The 15097-nt window shown below is 47.5% G+C and overlaps 1 protein-coding gene across 1 annotated transcript in view; it reads left to right on the top strand.

Annotated features, from left to right (window-relative positions):
* The first annotated feature begins 14749 nt into the window (after positions 1 to 14749).
* LACTBL1 (lactamase beta like 1) overlaps positions 14750 to 15097 on the top strand; it is a 44553-nt gene continuing 44205 nt past the window's right edge. Inside the window, exon 1 of the mRNA XM_069782279.1 lies at positions 14750 to 14988. The gene's annotated coding sequence lies outside the window, so the exon portion shown is untranslated. The remainder of the gene's footprint in view (positions 14989 to 15097) is intronic.

Here is a 15097-nt window from a genome sequence, read left to right as displayed (position 1 = left end):
ACTGCTGGGGTAGATGGTGCGGACCCCCCAGCCGGAGCTGCAGCCTTTGCTCTCAGGCGAGTGCCCGCCATTTTGCCTTGAGGGTCAGGATGAGTGCCCTTGGCCTCCACAGATGGTCACAGAAAGGTGCCCGGTTGCTGGGTTATGTGGACTTCAGTCCTCTCCACTCAGCCAGTGGAATGTCCCTCCTTCAAAGAGGTGCCCTCCCACACGAACTACCGCATGCACTGCCCCGCCATGCCCTGGCTGACATGCCATGCCCTGTATTCCTGTCCTGTTTGCTAGTGCAAATAGGATATACATATTTAAGTACTGATTCATGTATTGCGAAGACAAAAGAGAAATATTAAACCACTTTGTAGGGAAAACCACACCATTTTGTAGGGAAAACAACTTCCTCCCCCCTTTCCCAGGGTTGACTTCATTCAAAGCACTTGTCCTCCCCCCATTGTTATCACTGAAGTTTACACCCAACCCCTTCATTAGCCAAACAGGCAGCACAGGATGGGGTTGTAGTCAGTACATAGTGGGTCCTTTCTTCTCATTCTTTTCCTCTACTCCAGCATGGGTCCTCCACAGGCTGTAGTTCCTGACAGGAATATCCATCTGCTCCACAGGCTGCAGGGAACACCTACTCTGCTATGGAGCACCTCCTCCTCTGATCCTAGTGTTCCCTCTGTTGTTTCTCACACTTTTTGTTCTCCTGCTCTCTCCATCCAACATTTTCTGCCCTTTCTTAAATATGTTTTCACAGAGGCACCACACACTTAGCTTATTGGCTGCTCTTTGGCCTATGGTGGGTCCGTTGCTGTGTCCAGCACAGGGCAGCCCCTGACCTTTCCCACAATGGCCATCCCTGCATTCCCTTGTGCTACCAAAACCTTGCCACAAATACCCAGTACAGACACATATTAAAAGAGATTGTGTCTTTCAAAACAGTGATTTGGGATTGGAGTGGAAAAAAAAAGTTCCTCTGTATGCTTCTACAGTGCTGTTTTGTGGGCACAGAGAAACATAAAATTGCTCTTGGGTTCATTGGGTTTAGCCCAATTCACAAATTTTCCCAAGTCTAGTCTAAAATTGTTTAGATTTTCTAGTACTAGAACCACCCGTCAATGCAGAAGAGTCTTCTCTGCTGTTATTAATGTTCAACTCCCTTCTTACTCCATACTCCTCCCTCATCATGACAATGTTCTTCTGGCTAAATTCATGATGGACTCTAGCTCTGTGGTGTACAGCACTACTAAACATGAGGAGTAACAGCCCAATTCCAGGAATGGAATTTGTAATGCTGAATTTGAGGGATTTGCATACACTACAGTGAATATTGAAAAAAATATGATCAGAGACTAGGATTTGTGACAACGATGGTGCTGAGCACAGGAATGTCCACGGCCCTACATTGGAGACAGCAATTACACAGGTTGTGTGGAGTTCCTTGCACATGAGTTCATGTGCCTATCCAAGAGCAGCACTTAGGCAATTTGTGAAATTAGGATTTGGAGCATGAAACTTATTCCCATGTTTAGACACCTAGACCTCTACATTCTTATAAAACACTAACAGCTCTGTTGTATCCTGCAATCAGAGCACCTGCCGAAGAAACAAAGGGCTACATCCTAAATTCCAGATGAGATCTGTAGGTATAACTGCAATTATTTGGGGAAGGGAGAACAGAAGGACCTCCCACCACCACCCTCACTCACTGTGTCTATTTTGAAACTGGAAGAGGAGCATAAAACCCACAGGTGTGTGGAACAAATAGGTAGGAAGTTTTTTGTGGGGAACCTGTTGGAAAAACTGTGCCTTGAGGTTCTGCTCTGACTGCTTAGGTATTTTACATTTGACATTTATTGGATGAGGAAAACAAAAAGTCCAAAGAGCACAGCATATCTCTGGGATGATCTTGGCTCAGCTCTATGCTGTAGGGTGACAGCAAGACACATTCTGCATAGTCCAGACCCATGCCCAGCAGTACCAACTTCCCAGTTTAGGCCTAGGGAAGCTGGCATTCGAATATATGCCATACGATCTCCAGGTATGTCTCCAGCGTGTGGCTGCTCACTTGTTCAGTGCTGGGCTGCTGCTGAAGTACAGAGTGTCCCTAGATCACTGGCAGTGTCCAGCAGGTGCTGTGAACAATACCATGGTGTGGGCTCCAGGGAACTCAACACCTGATCCCTCCGGGAGAGAAGGACAAACGTAAACATCATAAGTACATTAAGGTATCACCTTCTGCTAACAGAAGGAAATGCCACTGCTCAGCTATCTTTAGTAAGGTTTATCCTAGAGGTCAATCTTGAGCTAGGTCATGACATGAATTTAAAATATAACGTTGTGGTTTGGATCCATCTGTTGGCTTTTGAACTTCCCTACTTCTCCCCATACCATGTCGAATAACAATGGAGAATGCCAACTCTCAGGTGTAATGAGGCAATTTTCTCTTCTCTGCAGAAGCTCTGTTGCCACCTCTGCCAAGAAATAAGCACCATCGCAGTCAGCAGCACCATTCCCTGCTTGCTCAGTTGGTTCTTTCTCACCAGACTTAGATGCTGTCCACAAAACCAGGAAAGAGAAGCCATCCAAAGCCCTGCTCAGGCAGCAGTGGTGCTGACTGTGGGAAGCTTGGGTTCATATCCATCTTCTGCCTAAACCTCTGAATGTATATCCCACCACAGGCTGTCTACTACCAGATGGCAGCTACCAGGCTGAGAATGCTTGTCTTGCTCTTTCCATTTACAGTTGGCATACAATGGTGTATAGGTATAAAGTCTCAGTTAGTGAGATACAGGGTTCTTCTCACATTGTCACCATGCTCTAAGGGGAACAGCTTCAATTTGAGAGAATCCTCACCACAAAATCATGAGTAGTCCACAGTGTTAAAGCTTTGTGGGTCGAGTCTCTTCAGGCAGGTGAGGGATTTGCTCCATCACCATTGTAAACTCGTGCTCTACTAAGCTAGTGAATGAACAAGAGTGAAACCCTCTGCTAGTTGACTTAACAAATCTGGTCTCAAAACAGTGCTGAGGCAAAATACCACAATTTTTGCCTCAGATACACAAAGAGTTAAGGGGAAATTGCAATCCTTTGTCATTAATAAACACATTTTTTTAAAAATGTGTTTTGCTCAAACTTGGTTCCACTGAGTGCATGGGAGGGAGATAATTGAGGCTGGGCCAAGATACTTGAATCCTGCAAGTAGGTGAGGTCCTACGGGGCTGGACGCATTTCCCTTTGGAAATGAAGGCCAACCCTGAACCTACTCTTTACTTGCAGAAAGATCATGAGAGCCAGAAACACAGATGACCTTGTCATTCCTATACAAGCTCCCCCTGTGCAACACTTCTACCATCTTCAGACCAGCACCCTTATGGGTGCATCTATGTATGCTGCTCTGCTCCAGCCATGGCCAGGCTCTGGCCAGAATGTGGACCTATCCGTTATATCTGGGGCCAGGTCAAATGGACTTGGACCTTGCCATCTGCAGGGTCCTTCAATGGGACCTTGCATCATATAAAGACAGAGTCTTCCACAGTGGAAGGACAAAGTCTGTGGAAATGATTAGAAGTCCACATCCTCCATTACTCTGATCCCTGAGATTTGGGCACCATTCACAAAATGAGCATAAGGGGTCTGTCTCTGCCCCAATAGGAAGGAAATCGCTGCCCCTTAAAATCGGATCACTATGCTTTGGTGACTTCATCACAGTTTTTGTACTGTTTTGAATGCATCAAACAGAAAAGGCTAGCTGCTGCGGCGACCTGCCCCAGGCACAGTGTGATTTGGTGGCAGAGCTCTGGTTGCAGCTTAGGACATCACTTGTGTTTATGTGTGAGACTCGCACTCCCCTGCCAAAGCACAAAACATCAGGCCACACGCTTTCTAGCACACCATCTGTCATGTGCATCCGGGGGGAACCAAATCCCAGGAACAGCAACAGCCCAGCCCTGTGTCTCTCCTGGCTGCAAGCACACCTGCAAGCACAACCACGTGCATATGCAGGAAATCTGTGCACCCTCCTCAGAGTGCCCCGATGTGACACGAGTGTCTGTGCGCACACCCTGGCACTGCCTGGCACCAGGAGGTCAGCCCCAGCCCCGGCTTGCTCTCTGCTCTGTCTTGGGCTTGCTTTAATGGCTCCTCCGAGACACTGCCTCAGCGCAGTGAGCTTATGAATGTGACATATCATTCAATATCATCTACCATAAGCCACTCTGTTACCATGGCAACTGCTTCCTTAGCCCAGTTCCTGGGGCTCCTCAGGTCTGCTTGATATTCACCTTGACACCTTTGCTGGAGACCTCGGGGAAATGCATTAAGTGTGAAAACACCTTGCACTTATTGGGCCAAGGTAATTCCTCCCCACATGGATGTGCACATCATATCATCTCCAAGAGAGGGGGTCTCACCTCCCTGACTCCTATCCATCCTCCACTTCCCTCTCTCCCTGCATGGCTAATAAGCTGCAAAGCCAAACCTGGGCAAGAGCCTGGGGTCCTCTATAATCAGAAATGCTGAATTCTCAGTGCTGTGGCCCGGGCTCCTGCTGAAAGAGCTAGGCAGATGTGATTAGGAGAGTATGTGAAATATTGACCCTAGCTAACATGATTTCTCTGTATTTCTGATCCCCTGCATGTGGCTAGCTTTCCTTACTTTGAGCCTTCCTTCTTTCATGTCCAATTATTCTTTTTTTTCCCTTGTTTTCTCGGCCAGGCATTAAGTTTACTGCTCAGTCTCCTGATTTGCCTTCCTTCCCAGGGATTTCTTCTTAGGAACTTTGCCTTATGCATTCTTTTGCTCTGCTCCTATGTGTCTGTTTCACCACTGGTTGATCCACTGCCCGCGCTGTCCCAGTTCCCTAATTCCTGCCAGGTTATAGGACTGGCATTTTTGTACACACCTACCAGGTTCTGTCCCTGGCTCCTTACACCCATCAGAGAGAAGCATCACAGGGCATCATAAGGGTGAAGAATGAGGTTTAATAGCAGTCAAGATGCCTAGTCAGGCAAATTTTCAGGAGATATGGTAAGTGATAACAGTGAATAAATTTGTTTTAGCCATTCCCCAGCCTTTCACAATAGCTGTTAATGATGGCACCATGGGTTCTTCTGCTCTATCCCAGCATGTCAGATGTCTCTCCAGCACTCCTACCTATGGGTAATTTTGGTTTGCCTAATGATGAGTCCTCACTGGAGATTTCCAGAGGTCTGTTTCAAAAGCCAGTCACAGAGTGAGTGAGTGTCAGAGTTTTACACAGTCATGCTGGAAGGCAGTGATATTGTGGAAGGAAGAAGAGTTGGTGCTGTTAGAAATGTCTTCTTTTCTCCAGCATGCCTGGGAAGATCTCATCTGATTTCCTGTTTACTCTTCATTTGATACTTGGTTAGATGGGAGGTCTTCATAGAAAGGATCTAAACTGCACAGAATCTCTAGCAAGTGACAGAAAGGAAGGGGAGAATTTATGTTCCTTGATTTGGAGCACAGTACCAATGCCAAGCACCTTTTTTTATTATGCCTTGTTTGGAGACTTTAAGTCCTGTGTGTCAAGCAATCACTTCTTTTTATTTTCTGGAGCAGAAGGGTGTTATCCCATTTCTTTCTCAGCATGCAAGTAATTGGGAAACTGAGGCACCATGACCATAACAATAGCATAAAATACCGCTGTGTTGCCTACACTGCATGTGTTGCCCACACTGCCTGCAGCAGGAGGAGGAACTGGATCTGACGGGGGACCACGGGTGGAGCGCAGAGGATGTTTGGTAATTTGCAAGTGCTTGGTACAGCCGCCACAGAGCACACATGCTCTGGCCCATGCTCAGCCACAGCGGTAGCTTCAGCTATCAAGAGGACTGGTGCTGGGAGAGGAACAATTTAAGCTAAGCATCTAGGAGATGGGGCTGCCCTGTGCTGTCCTCACAGCCATTCCCTCTGTCTCCTCCTGTGACGTCTGGGCTACTGCAAAGGTTTTCAGATAGCTGGGAAAAAATCAAGGAAGCCTTTTTAACAGGGAATGATATTTGAGCCCTACAAAAATCTCGTGCTTTTGATAGCGCTCTCACCAGGAAGATGTCTCAGGGCAGGAGAACCTCCTCTGCTCTGCAGTTGTATCTACTTAACCAGCAGGGGAGAGACCAGGCTGAAGCCTGTTTTCCAGCTTTGGAGAAGGGAATTATATGTGAGCTTCACTTGCAGGCAGCCCCCTACACCCTCCCATCCTGCTGCCAGCCCATGGCTATTCCTCTTCTTTCTGCTTCTGAAAGGTTTCAAGCCATACTGGATTTTACCCATATTTCACCCATTCCAGGAGTGTGTTTTTGTATCAATGATGGCTCATCCTGCATAGCGGGACTGCAAATTCCCCAGCCTGCCAGCAACGCAGTTACAAGGGAGCTCTCCTGGCCAGACCTATAATTAGTTCTGACTTCTGGTCCCTGTATCTCTAACTCTGCTCAGTATTTACCTGACACCTGACAACCTGTGGGCAGCAAAGAAATCTCAGTTTCCCTCAGTTCCTAGCTGAAATCCCTAAAGTCAAGGTTACACAGTATGGCCACATCTTGCCTTTTCTCTTCTTGTATTTATGTCATTTACATTCCTGGGAACACTGTGGCCACCTTCACAGCAGAGTGGTTGACTACATGCCCCCCACCCATCAGAGCACCCTCCTGGTAGCTGGGGCACTGTCCTGAGGAAGGGTAGTTCTGGATTTGGGGATCACAAGCAGCCTTTTTGGTGGCTTTTCACAGGAGTGTGTTCTGCCCATTAGGCTTTTCCACATGACACTGATGCTGTCCTCACCTCCAGCTAAACTTTAATGAGCCATAGAGCCAACCCCAGAAGAGCCTGGCATCTGTGAGCCCTAGCTTCAGAGAGATGTCATAAATCCAGGCAAGCAAGAATTTCAGACATGTTTGTGCTTGCTGCTGGCGGGCTGTGCTATGCCTACACTCATCATGTGGCTGCTGTGAATCCCACCCTACGTGGCTCGCTTTCTCTGAGGTGCTGGGTGGGAAAGTGCCTGTCCTTGCTCCGTGCTATGCATGGCAGCCAGGAGCTGGACCTCAGCACTCAGCACTTGCAGGCCTCAGCCTAAGCCTAAGGAAACACTTTGCTGACAGTTGCATGGACACTGTAAGCCATAGGGTAAGAGTACCTTGAAATGGCAACAAACATGGGACCACAACAGCCAGGACCAAAAGACAGGACTGGGGAAGCAGTGCTTTGCTTCTAACCTGGAGAAGAGAAGGTATGGGTGGGCTGGGGAATTCCTGCTGAACCCTTCTCTGGTGGCTTATTACTTGTGAAATACTTTGTGTACATCTGAGAACAACTGACCTTCTCTGATACCAAAAGATCATCAAGAGAAGTTGTCAGCTTTTATGGTAGGGGTTGAACTGGGGAGGGAAGTAGGTTGTTAATGCTAAGATATCTTTCCTGCCTGGACCGGTTTAACCTGTGATAAGATGTAAGGTTAGGATGTACTGTCACAATGCTTGATCTCAGTCCAAGACAAGTTTTGAGCAATTGCTCAAGGGCATGTTTGAGCAAACAGAGCCATTCTGGATTTGGGCCAGTCTCTGGGGCTGGACTTGGAGAGCCAGAGGCTGTGTACCTGCGAGTATGAGAACACCGGTATGCTGGAGGCAGTTTGTGATGGTAGGACAATCAGAAAAGGCAGTAACACCCTCCCCACCCTCTGCAAGCTTCTGGACACTGTTCTGCTGTCATCACTCTACATTCAGCAATGTCTCACTGCTTTGGAGATACTCCCAACTTTAAACCCGGACACTTCACACAGATTCTGCTGAGGATCCCCTTCACCCCACCCACCCCGGTAACTCCACAGCCCTAAACTCCCAGGGGCTGTCTTCATGCATGGAGACCCCAAAACTGTTCTCTAATGCTGAGGTGGCATAGAAAGATAGTAAATTCTTGTCATCTCACCATCCAACTTTTGCTCTTCACTCTGTCTGCTCCTTGTCTAGGACTACATATCTACAAAGGCTTGCCTATAGGAACCAGAGGAAGAAATTGATGCTCTTCCCATCATGGTCTCCTCTATCAGGTAGGAAAACAGGGTCAGGCAGAGCCCCTGGCAGAGATAAGGTGTGTAGGCAGAACTAGGGATGGTCCATGCATGATATGGCAGTTCCTGCTGGCATAGCATTGGCATCCTTGGCAGGAACAGCTGGGTGCCTTTCGGGAGAGGAATACAAACAGCACAGCTTGTAGGAAATACGGGAATCTGTTGAGGATTTCTTGGCTGGGCGAAGGCATGTGAGCAATCCAGCCGTTAGGTGGGAACGAAGCATAAGTTTACAAAACGCTGGAGCAGACAAGGACGCTGTGTCCTTGTACGCTGGGAAAAAGGAAGATAAGAAGAGCCTGACAAACAACACCTGAATGCTGAAGAATGAGATAAGTGACTGCTGGACACCTCGTGAAGAAGCTTGCTCAGCCAATAGAGAATAAGGTAGTGTCGCGTGAAATGAGGTATTGTACCAATTAGAGTATTGTATAAGGTGCGTGCACAAGCGCATAAGGTATATAACTGTATCAAACGTTGTAGTAAATGGACTTCACTTGATCACATTGGTCTGTGTGTGATGTCCCTCCACAACAGGAATCATATGGGGGTGATCACCTGGCACTTTCATTTGGTTGAACTTGTGTGAAAAATGACTGTGAAAGACTGGTAGAATCCTTACAATTAGGATTGTAATAAGAAGCATTTCCTACCAACCCAGAGAAGTAAACATGTAATGAACTTGAAACCTCTCAAGCAGCACTGCGTTACACCTCCAGTCAGGCAGTCTCTGGATGAACAATGTAGCTGAAACAGCTATGAAGAGGAACTGTGAAGATGGCATCTGCATGGGCTAATGAGTGCAGTCTGCCCTACACCTTGGCTTTTACTTTCATGAAGTCAGAAAGGTGGAAAAGCCCTCTGGGGACCTCTAACCCATCCTCCTGATCTGTCCCCAGGGCTAACTTCAAAGTCAAATCAGATTGCTCATGGCCTTGTCCAGTCAAGTTTTGAAAATCTCCAGGGCCAGTGATTTTTTTACTACTCCCTTTGCTATAGATCATTCCCCAGACAGGCCAAACAGACCCAGTTCCCTCATACACCATGCACTCAATACCCTTGGGTATTTTAGTGACGCTTGACTGGACTCTGCAGGCTTTCTTGGCATCCCCCTTGTACTGGAGTGCCCCCAAACTGTCCACAGTTCTCCACATGCAGCACCAGGAGTGTTGAGCAGACGGGAATAACCCACATCCCCCATCCCTACAGCTGTGCTCTTGCTAATACAGCCCTGTCTGGTCTGGGGATGTGCTGCCATTTGGGGAACAGGGAGAAGAGTTAGCTTTGGTGCACATCCATCTGGTTTTTTTGATCTACATTGGTGTGTGATGAGACACTTGCCCAGTGCATCAGCACATCTACTGCATGTCCCAGCCAAGATACATCCTTTAGGAACGCTATCACAGGAGAAGGACTGACTATTAGGAGAGCAGACTAGAAGACGTGCTTTACCCAGAAACAAAATGATGTACTGGAGGAGATAGGACCGCTAGCTGTAAATATTTTGGGGAACCGGGACTACCTGGGAAGGAGATGTTTTAAGCAATTGCATAGTGGTGGGTCAAGAAAAGATAGGAATGAATTCACAGGCCATCTAAGTTTAGGCTGGAAACTTAAGGTGGTATAAGGTGCAGTGGTAGTAGCAGTCTGGAGAAAACTTCCAGTTTCATGTCAGGAGGGAGGAAAGTTCAGAGGAGGTAAGCCAAATGAAAAAGGATGGCAAATTCAGAACAGAGCTGCCTGGAAGCAGATGGAGAAGATGTCCTGGGCTGGGTTGCTGTTGTGGGTGGGAGCTGACAGGATTTATTGACAGGCACCCAGATGACTTAACACAACCTGACATGCCCAGTTTCGGCCAAATAACTTATACCTTTCACACCAGAAGTGTGAGCCCTAGGTTAGTTTGGCCTTCTTAGAGCTGAGTCAGGTTCCTGTAGGCTCAAGGGAACCTAGCAAAAATACAGGAAATTTTTGGTTTTAGCGGTTTTCTCTGGGCCTTTAAGCTGGGAGTTGAGGCAAGAAAAAGGAAAGGGATATTCTATGGGTAACTGGGGCAATTCTGGCCAGTTCCCCAGCTGCAGCTTTGAAGATTGAAGGTGGGGGCAAGTAGTAGGAGAGTGAGAAAATCAAAGGCACATCTCTAAAGCTACACACAAAAAAAAAAAAAAAAAAAGAAAGAGAAGGAAAGCATTTCATCTATCTGCTTGCATTTTCCTTGGTGCTTCTTTTCCATTGCTTTGATAAACAAGACACTTTCCCTTATCTATTTCCCCCCAAATGAAAAGATTATTTAAAAAAAAAAAAAGAGAGAGAGAAAGAAAGAAAAGAAAGGAAAAAAGCTGTAAAGGTTTCTGTGATTTAACAAGGCCATTGTGGGAAATATTAAAGAAACAGAGGAAACCAATGGCTGGCTTTGATGTAGAGCCTTTGAAAAACCTGAGCAGTGAGAAACAGCCCTGACCCATGCATGTCCTCATAAAAGGGAAGAGCAGGACTTGTCACACCAAAGCCAGGTCTCTGTCTGTCAAAATCACATGAAGGTGCCGGGTCCAAACATGGTTTTGCTGACACTCAGTGTCAGACTGGCTGTGTGCAATCCAGCTGTTTCAAACTAGCCAGAGGCCTGGAGCAAGCAGGGAGAATGGGCTGGAGGAGAGGCTGTTGCTCTGCACACCAAGGTGTGTAAGGAGCAGAAAGTTGCAGGAATCGAATCACCTCCCCTCTTCATACCATATGTTTCTGGCAGGAAGCAGGATGGGATTACGGGTGTGCATGAGAGGCAGAGAAGGGCTGCTTGACTTTGCAAGGCTGTAGTCAGCCTCCACTAAGGATGGAGGAGCTGAGAATGATCCTGTTTCATCTGAAGAGCCCTACAGGCTTGCAGGATGCATTGCACGCAGCAAGATGCGTTGCTCATAGGATGCATTGCACACAGTGAGATGCACTGCTCACAGGATGCATTGCATGCAGTGAGAGGGCAGAAGCACACTGTGGGTGAACACTGGGGCCCTGAAAAGTGGTGGCCAGGTCCCTTGAAACCAGTGCTGACTGTGGTACGAAACCTGTGGTTGGGCTCTGTGGCAGGAGGGAGGAATGAGGCAGGAGGTCACTATCATATCCCATGGTGAGCACTGTCTCTTCTTCACATCAGCTCAGCCCCTCTACGCACTGGCAAACCCAAAAGAGACATGGACGTACCGGAGAGAGTCCAATAAAGGGCAGGAAGATGATGAAGGGACCAGAGCATCTCTTATGTGAAAAAAGGCTGAGAGACCTGGGAATGTTCAGCCTGGAGAAGACAAGGCTCAGGGGGGGATCTTATCAGTGTATACAGTATATATAAATACCTGAAGAGAGGGTGCAAAGAGGACATAGCCAAGTTCTGCTCAGTGGTGCCCAGTGCCAGAACAAGAGACAATGGGCAAAAATCGAAACAAGGGGGCTCCATCTGAACATCAGGAAACACTTCTTCATTGTGAGGGTTACTGAGCAGTGGAACAGCTTGCCCAGAGAGGTTGTAGAGTCTCCGTCCCTGGAGATATCCAAAAGTCATCTGGATATGGTCCTGGGCAACCAACCCTAGGCAGCCCTGCTTGAGCAGAGGGATTGGACAAGATGACCCCCAGAGGTCCCTGCCAACCTCAACCAGTCTGTGATTCTGTGATTCTGATACATCAGCTTTAGGTCATACTATTCCAATAAGCTCTGGGCACAGAGTCGGGGAAGATGTACAAAATCTCTGAAGTCTTTGCTCTGACACATCACAGCAAGAATTTGTGACAGCTTCACCTACATGAGAGATGGGAACATTTCCAGAAAGTAAATGTAATCCTTCCAGCAAAGGGTTCATGACAAAATGTCTCAAAGACCATTTGGGAAAGCATTTTTCTTGGCTTGAGTCCTCATTCATGAATCTTTGAGGACTAAACTAAGCCACATACTCTGCTAGTGGCTAATGGTGCAGGAAATGAGCACTCAGAGAGAAGGTACCAGTTAGACAGATAAAACAGTCTCCACAAGCACAATACAAAATTAGCTGAGAGCCTTGTGGCAGCCACAGATTAATCTCATTGCAGTCTTAGACGCAGCTATTCCAGCAGATGAGGGATCTGTAAGCCTTATGAGGATTAGTTTGGGTGGCAGTGTGTGCTTTACAGGAGTGGAGGTAGGGGAAGTCTCCCTAGGGCAAGAGTGGTTGGAGGACAGTGACAGATCTTGACTCCCATACAGCACACCCCAGTCCCTTGCACTACCCCACCCTCATGACCTCCCATCATTGCTCCCCTTCCTCCCACTGCTGACTCAGACCCCCCCACCTCACCAGTACATCCTCACTCTGTGAACCACACCGATGGCCCCTTCCAAACAGGGAATTCAGTGGCACCCCCCAACCTCCACCATCACAGTCGGGCACTGCTTTTAACTCAGGTGATCCCACGGAGAGCTCTTGAGCCTGGTCCATCTCCAGGCACAGCCATAGCTGTGAAATTAGCAGGGATAGAGAGCAACAGAAGAGTATGCAGTAGACTAAGAACAGGGAGGTGAGCACAGAAGCCTGCACTGCTAGTGGCAAGGGATTGATCCTAGGAATAGAGAAAACTGCAGAAATCAAAGACCTGTGACACCCCCGATGACCACCTGCTCCCACAGAGGGGAAGGCCACCACCTCTCCTGGTATGGGTCAGGGACAGCTGAAGCCATTTCTGGGACACGGGCTATTGAATTCTGCCTCAGTGCTAGATTGAAGGTCACCTGCAGGTTACTCTACCTGAAACAAAATAGGTTCCAATGACAGGGAAGTTCAAAAGTTCAGGAGCATGCCTGACAGTGAAACGTGTTGGAAAATAAAGACCTTAATTACAGCGACCATTTCTGACCCTGCCATTGTTAGTGACTCAGTTGCTAAAATGCCACATTGAGTGGAGGCTGGCGCTGGTGACTGTGCAAGCAGGCTTGGCAGCAGGGCAGCGAGCAGGAGCACTGACAGCCAAGGCTGTAAGGTACATCTCTCCAGTAAAAAGCCCAAGATGCCATGCAGACCTGGATGGGGCCTCAGTCTGACTGTCCATTCAGGTGAGGTCCTCTGGACCACTGTCTTGGATGTATTTCTTACTGTTCCAAACCATCATGCAAATTCTGTTGTTTCTTATCTTGTTTTGAATTTGGGATGAAGGGAAAGCATTGATTGATGCTTGCTTTAAACCTTGAACCAGCAGAGATAATTTTCCAGTAAGGGCTTCAATTCCTGGGGTTTTTTGCATGCAACTCTGTGCAACTGACCTTAAAAAGTGGGGGTGAGTGGAAGAAGATCCAGAACACAAATGAGGTGAACTGACAGCATCCTGCTTGAACAGTGCTCTGAGCATGAGACCAGGTCAAAGAACAGAAGGGTCCACAAAAGACCCCTAGGCAAGGAGTGGAGTGCTGGGTAATCTCAACAGAACCTGCAGGTTTCAGCTTGCTCTGCTGGAGCCAAAGTCTCTACTTGAAAGGTAATCTCTTCTTTCTAGCCTTTCCTGAGGAGTTTAATTTTAAGAAGAATTATATATGCAAATACCCTTCAGTTTGACTTCCAACCATGCTGTCCTGCAGGAACACTCCAGCTGGCCACACAACTCCCACCAAGACTAGTAGTGGATACCTTTGGGTGGATGCAAGAACAGAACAAAATTATTCTTCAGACTTCCTCAGTGTATTCTCTCAGCGTCTGTAGCTTATGGATTTTTTTAAAAACAGAGGTGTTATTTTTTTACTTTATTAATCCGTCTGATTGTTTTTTGAACCCATGACAACCTTCAGCAACAAATGCACCCTGTGGTGATGAGTTCTGCAGCTCAATTATATGTTGCACTGGGCCATTCAGGCTTACTGATGTGAGTCTCAACTAGCACATGTGTACACTGGGCTGGGCTGACAAATCTTTAGTGAACCCGTCAAAAAATCATAGCATCACAGACTGGTTGAAGCTGGAAGGGATGTCTGGACGTCATTTGGTCCAACCGTCCCCTGCTAAAGCAGGGCCACCTAGAGCTGGTTGCCCAGGACCACCTCCAGATGACTTTTGGATATCTCCAAGGTTGGAGACTCCACATCCTCTCTGGGCAACCTGTGCCAGTGTTCTGTCAAAAGTGCAAAGTCCTTGTCACTGGCAGTGAAAAATCATGTTTAGAAATGTCAGGTGTACACACAGATAGCTCTACCATCTGTGTGATGGGGGCATTTAAACTGATGGATGAAGTACAGTGTGTTAGATTGAATGTGTATCATGTGGGTACTTAGAAGTCAGGGTAGCCCCAAATAATATGAAGTCATAGGCACAGCGATCCAATCACAGTCAGCTCCAGGAATCTGTATGTGACATCAGGGTCGGAGCTTCCATCTCACTGCCCAAAGCTGCGAGCTGTGAGTTTTGGGTATCCATTAGCACGAAGGTGATGGGGATAAGTGGAAATAACAGCAGGATAAAAATGTAGCAGAAAGGCATCCCCAGGAGTCCCAGCTCAATGACAGGGAAGTTCAAAAGTTCAGGAGCATGCCTGACAGTGAAACGTGTTGGAAAATAAAGACCTTAATTACAGTGACCATTTCTGACCCTGCCATTGTTAGTGACTCAGTTGCTAAAATGCCACATTGAGTGGAGGCTGGCGCTGGTGACTGTGCAAGCAGGCTTGGCAGCAGGGCAGCGAGCAGGAGCACTGACAGCCAAGGCTGTAAGGTACATCTCTCCAGTAAAAAGCCCCTATTCAGTCATTTTGGGGTGAAAGTCCCCCAGGCCTGCAGATATATCTCTAGAGGAAGAGCATGCAGCAGGGGCTGTGCGTGCAAGTATCTCAGAGAAATGCAGACATAGAAGATTTCACTGGTAAAGCAGGAGCAGGAATCCACAAGGGAAATTTGTTGAGGTAAGCGCCTGATTTGCAGGTACTTATGCAGACCTTCCGCGATGCCTCTAGCAGTGACTTTAACTTACAGTTTGATTATGTGAGGGCCAGCGAGGCTGGAAATAAGGTA

The sequence above is a fragment of the Haliaeetus albicilla genome, chromosome 4, assembly GCF_947461875.1.
Source record: "Haliaeetus albicilla chromosome 4, bHalAlb1.1, whole genome shotgun sequence".
Classification (NCBI taxonomy): Eukaryota; Metazoa; Chordata; class Aves; order Accipitriformes; family Accipitridae; genus Haliaeetus; species Haliaeetus albicilla.
This window is presented reverse-complemented; position numbering and strand designations above follow the sequence as displayed.